Raw genomic sequence first — 5,616 nt, forward strand, 5'->3', positions numbered from 1 at the left:
AACTAAAAGATACTAAAAACATACTAAAAACAATGCCAAAAAGCATACAAATTATCCGCTCATCACTAAGCTACGACCAATTGTTCCCCTTTGCCCAAGCTTGAATTCTGCATGAAATAGCATCAGAAATGAGTTGGATTGGGCCCAAAATGCTTCAGAAATTGCTGGCCACAAGTTGCTTTTAATAAATCACGTGCAGCAACCGACGCGTACGCGTCATATGCGTGTGCGCGTTCTTAGGCACAGGCAACTATAGCAAATTTTATATCATTTTGAAGCTCTAAATGTTAGCTTTTCAACGCCACTAAAACTGCCTCATTTGAAACCTCTATAGCTCAAGTTATGGTCGATTGAGTGCGAAGAGGTCAAGGTTGACAGCTTTTACGGTTTCTTCATTTCTTCATGAGTTCTCCCACTTTACATGCTTTTCTTTCATTCCTTCAGTCCAATCTTTGCCTTCTAAACCTGAAATCACTTAACAAACATATCAAGGTATCGAATGGAATTAAAGTGAATTAAATTTAGCTATTTTAAGGCCTAAAAAGCATGTTTTCACACTTAAGCACAAAATCGGGAAGAGTTACAAAACCATGCTATTTCATTGAATAAATGTGAGAAAAGTTGATAAAATCTTCCGAAATAAGCACAAGATAAACCACAAAGTTGGGGTTTATCAAACCTTCCCGCACTTAAACTAAGCATGTCCTCATGCTAACTCAGAAAGAAGCAAAGGGTATCACATTTATTCAATGTAAACTACCTAATGCACCTATACATGCAATCTATCTAAATGAATGTAACTACTTGGTCAAAATAAGTCAACTTCCAAGAATACATATATAAGTACAAGGGCTAAAGCAATAGCAGTCAAATCAAACCCACAATTGAATTGAATTATTAAAAGATTTTACAAACATGCAAAAAAAGAGATCATCATAGGTGAAAACATGTAATTGAGCAATCGAACCCTCACCGGATGTGTATCCGCTCTAGTCACTCAAGTGTATAGGGTTGATCCACTCAATTCTCCCTTAATCATGCTTTCCAAGATTTCTTTTTCATCAAACAATCAACAATTATTTCATGCATGCATACAAATATCATGGGGTCTTTCCCATAGGTTGTAATGGGGTTAGGTTCAAGGTAAGTATGCATATGGTCAAGTGATGAGCGGATAATTTATACACTTTTTGGCACTGTTTTTAGTATGTTTTTAGTAGTTTTAGTTGAGTTCTTAATATATTTTTATTAGTTTTTAGTTGAAATTCACTTTTCTGGACTTTACTATGAGTTTGTGTGTTTTTCTGTGATTTCAGGTATTTTCTGGCTGAAATGAGGGACCTGAGCAAAAATCTGATTCAGAGACTGAAAAGGACTGCAGATGCTGTTGGATTCTGACCTCCCTGCATTCGAAGTGGATTTTCTGGAGCTACAGAAGCCCAATTGGCGCGCTCTCAACGGCGTTGGAAAGTAGACATCCTGGGCTTCCAGCAATATGATAGTCCATACTTTGCCAAGATTTGATGGCCCAAACCGGCGTTCAAAGTCACCTACAGAAATTCCAGCGTTAAACGCCGGAACTGGCACCTAATTCGGAGTTAAACGCCCAAACTGGCATAAAAGCTGGCGTTTAAACTCCAAGAGAAGTCTCTACACGAAAATGCTTCATTGCTCAGCCCAAGCACACACCAAGTGGGCCCGGAAGTGGATTTTATGTCATTTATCATCTCTGTACACCCTAGGCTACTAGTTTTCTATAAGTAGACCTTTTACTATTGGTAATAGATATAGAGAGTCTTTGATCATGTTTTGATGATTGAACTCACTTTGGGAGGGCCATTCGGCCATGCCTAGACCTTGTTCTTAGTATTTTCAACGGTGGAGTTTCTACACACCATAGATTAAGGTGTGGAGCTCTGCTGTACCTCGAGTATTAATGCAATTACTAGTGTTCTTCTATTCAATTCCGCGTGTTCTTTGTCCAAGATATCACTTGTTCTTCAACTTGATGAAGGTGATGACTGACACTCATCACCATTCTCACCTATGAACAAGGTGACTGACAACCATTCTGTTCTACAAGCATCTGAGGCTTAGTGAATATCTTGGATTTCTGATCGCATGATGCATGGTTGATCGCCTGACAACCGAGTGCTCGCTGACAAATGAGCCAGCCATTCCGTGAGATCAGAGTCTTCGTGGTATAGGCGAGAACTGATGGCGGCATTCAAGAGAATCCGGAAGGTCTAACCTTGTCTGTGGTATTCTGAGTAGGATTCAATGATTGAATGACTGTGACGTGCTTCAAACTCCTGAGGGCGGGGCGTTAGTGATAGACGCCAAAAGAATCATTGGATTCTATTCCGGTCTGATTGAGAACCGACAGATGATTAGCCTATGCTGTGACAGAGCATCAGGGACGTATTTTCACTGAGAGGATGGGAGGTAGCCACTGACAACGGTTGAAAACCCTTGCATAAGCTTGCCATGGAAAGGAGTAGGAAGGATTGGATGAAGACAGTAGGAAAGCAGAGAGACGGAAGGGAAGGCATCTTCATACGCTGTCTGAAGCTCTTACAACAATGATATACATAAGTATCTCTATATTATCTTTATGTTATTTTCGTTCATCATCTATACCCAATTGAGTCTGCCTGACTGAGATTTACAAGATGACCATAGCTTGCTTCATACCACCAATCTCCGTGGGATCGACCCTTACTCGCGTAAGGTTATTACTTGGACGACCCAGTGCACTTGCTGGTTAGTGTGCGAAGTTGTGTTATGCCATGGTATTGAGCACCAAGTCTTTGGAGCCATTACTAGGGATTGTTTATGTTTTGAAAAGTATGATCACAATTTCGTGCACCAAGTTTTGGCGCCGTTGCCGGGGATTGTTTGTGTATGGACAATGACGGTTCATCTGTTGCTTAGATTAGGCATTATTTTTTTTTCGAAATTCTTGAAGATGAATTCTAGAGTTTCATGATGATTTGCTGAAATCTGGCTGGCTGTAAAGCCATGTCTAATTTCATTGGACCGAGGTTTCACTTATCATCACAAGAGCTTGTTGACCTTGCTTTTGGAGCAGTGATCTGCTAAGGCTTGGCTGGCCTTTGGCCATGTCTAGTGTTTTGGACCGAAGCTTTCTTTGAAGCTTGGCTGGCTGTGAAGCCATGTCTAATTCCTGGACCGGAGTCTTAGACTAGCACTGCACTGATTCTGGAATTCTCATTAAGAATTTTGATATCTTTCCACTTAATTTTTGAAAATCACAAAAAAATTTCACAAAAACCATAAAAACCAAAAACATTTGATGTTCTTGCTTGAGTCTAGTGTCATCTAAGTTTGGTGTCAATTACATGCATTCATTCATGTGTCTTAAGGATCTTCAAGTAATTCTTGATGATTTCTTACTCTGATCTTTGAATTCTTTGACTTGAGTGTTTATGTCTCATAAAGTGTCAGTAGTATACAAACTGCTAAGTTTGGTGTCTTGCATGCATTGTTATTGATTCTTGTTGCATTTGATGTTAAAAAATCCAAAAATATTTTAATATGTGTCTTTTCAAGTCAATAATACAGAGAATGAAGATTCAGAACATACTGCAGAGGAATTATACAGAAAAAGCTGAGCATTCGAAAATGCCCAGTGAAGAAGGCAGACTGGCGTTTAAACGCCAGCCAGGGTACCTGGTTGGGTGTTTAACGCCCAAAAAGGGTGCATTTTGGGCATTAAACGCCAGAATGTATACCATTCTGAGCGTTTAACGCCAGGATGGTGCTAGGGGGAAGATTTTGTTTTTCAAATCAATTTTTTTTCAAGTTTTCAAAGTTTTTCAAAATCAAATCTTTTTCAAATCATATCTTTTCAATCAAATGTTTTCAAAATCAATTTCTTTCCTTTTTCAAAGATACTTGCTAACAATTGATGATTTGATTGGGCATTTCAAGTATGTTGCCTTTTCTGTTGAGAAAGGTTTAATATCCGAATCATATCTTTTCTTGTTAGGCAAGTCATTATTTTTTAAATCAAATCTTTTTAAAATTGTTTTCAAAACATATCTTTTAAAATTGTTTTCAAATCAAATCTTTTTAAAACCATAACTTTTCAATCATATCTTCTTAACCACATCTTTTTCAAAATAGTTTTCAATCAAATCTTTTTGATTTCTAATTTAAAAATCTTTTTCAAAAATCACTTGGTTTCTTTTCCACTTTGATTTTCGAAAATCAATTAATATTTTTCAAAAAAATGTTTTCAAAATATTTTAATTAATTTTCGAAAATCTTCTTCCCTCCTTCTCACATCCTTCTATTTATGGAGTACCACTCCTTCTCAATGCACAATTCGAACCTTATCTAAGTAAAGTTCGAATTCTTCTTCTCCTTTCTTCTTTCTATTTCTCTTTTGCTCTGACACCTCAAGGGATCTCTATACTGTGACATAGAGGATTCCACATTTTTCTTGTTCTCTTCTCTTTCATATGAGCAGGAGCAGAGACAAAGGCATTCTTGTTGAAGCTGGCCCTGAACCCGAAAGGACCTTGAAAAGAAAACTAAGAGAAGCCAAAGCACAACTCTCTTTAGAGGACCTGACCGAATTCTTCAAAGAAAAAGAAGACATGGCAGCCGAAAACAACAATAATGCAAACAATGCAAGGAAGGTGCTGGGTGACTTTACTGCACCTACTCCTGATTTTTATGGGAGAAGCATCTCTATCCCTGCCATTGGAGCAAACAAACTTTGAGCTTAGGCCTCAATTAGTTTCTCTAATGCAACAGAATTGCAAGTTCCATGGACTTCCAATGGAAGATCCTCATCAGTTCTTAGCTGAATTCTTGCAAATCTGTGACACAGTCAAGACTAATGGGGTTGACCCTGAGGTCTATAGACTGATGCTATTCCCTTTTGCTGTAAGAGACAGAGCTAGAATATGGTTGGACTCTCAACCTAAAGAAAGCCTGGACTCTTGGGAAAAGCTAGTCAATGCCTTCTTGGCAAAGTTCTTTCCACCACAAAGATGGAGTAAGCTTAGAGTGGAAGTCCAAATCTTCAGACAGAAGGATGGAGAATCCCTCTATGAAGCTTGGGAAAGATACAAACAATTGATCAGAAAATGTCCTTCAGACATGCTTTCTGAATGGAGCATCATAGGTATTTTCTATGATGGTCTCTCTGAACTATCCAAGATGTCTTTGGATAGCTCTGCTGGGGGATCTCTTCATCTGAAGAAGACGCCTACAGAGGCTCAAGAGCTCATTGAAATGGTTGCAAATAACCAATTCATGTACACTTCTGAAAGGAATCCTGTAAACAATGGGACTAGTCAGAAGAAAGGAGTTCTTGAGATTGACACTCTGAACGCCATTTTGGCTCAGAACAAAATATTGACTCAACAAGTCAATTTGATTTCTCAAAGTCTGTCCGGAATGCAAAATGCACCAAGCAGTACTAGGGAGGCTTCATCTGAGGAAGAAGCTTATGATCCTGAGAACCCTTCAATGGAAGAGGTGAATTACCTAGGAGAACCCTATGGTAACACCTATAATTCTTCATGGAGAAATCACCCAAATCTCTCATGGAAGAACCAAGAGAGACCTCAACAAGGTTTC

General features: G+C 38.6%; 1 non-coding gene across 1 annotated transcript; it reads right to left on the reverse strand.

Moving 5' to 3' along the window:
• Window positions 1-5,031: 5,031 nt before the first annotated feature.
• On the reverse strand, window positions 5,032-5,139 carry LOC130977244 (small nucleolar RNA R71). Its single transcript, XR_009084945.1, has one exon. It is a non-coding gene; the product is annotated as a small nucleolar RNA R71 (small nucleolar RNA).
• Between the last annotated feature and the right edge of the window lie 477 nt (window positions 5,140-5,616).

Source organism: Arachis stenosperma, chromosome 4 (genome assembly GCF_014773155.1).
Source record: "Arachis stenosperma cultivar V10309 chromosome 4, arast.V10309.gnm1.PFL2, whole genome shotgun sequence".
In the NCBI taxonomy this organism is placed as follows: Eukaryota; Viridiplantae; Streptophyta; class Magnoliopsida; order Fabales; family Fabaceae; genus Arachis; species Arachis stenosperma.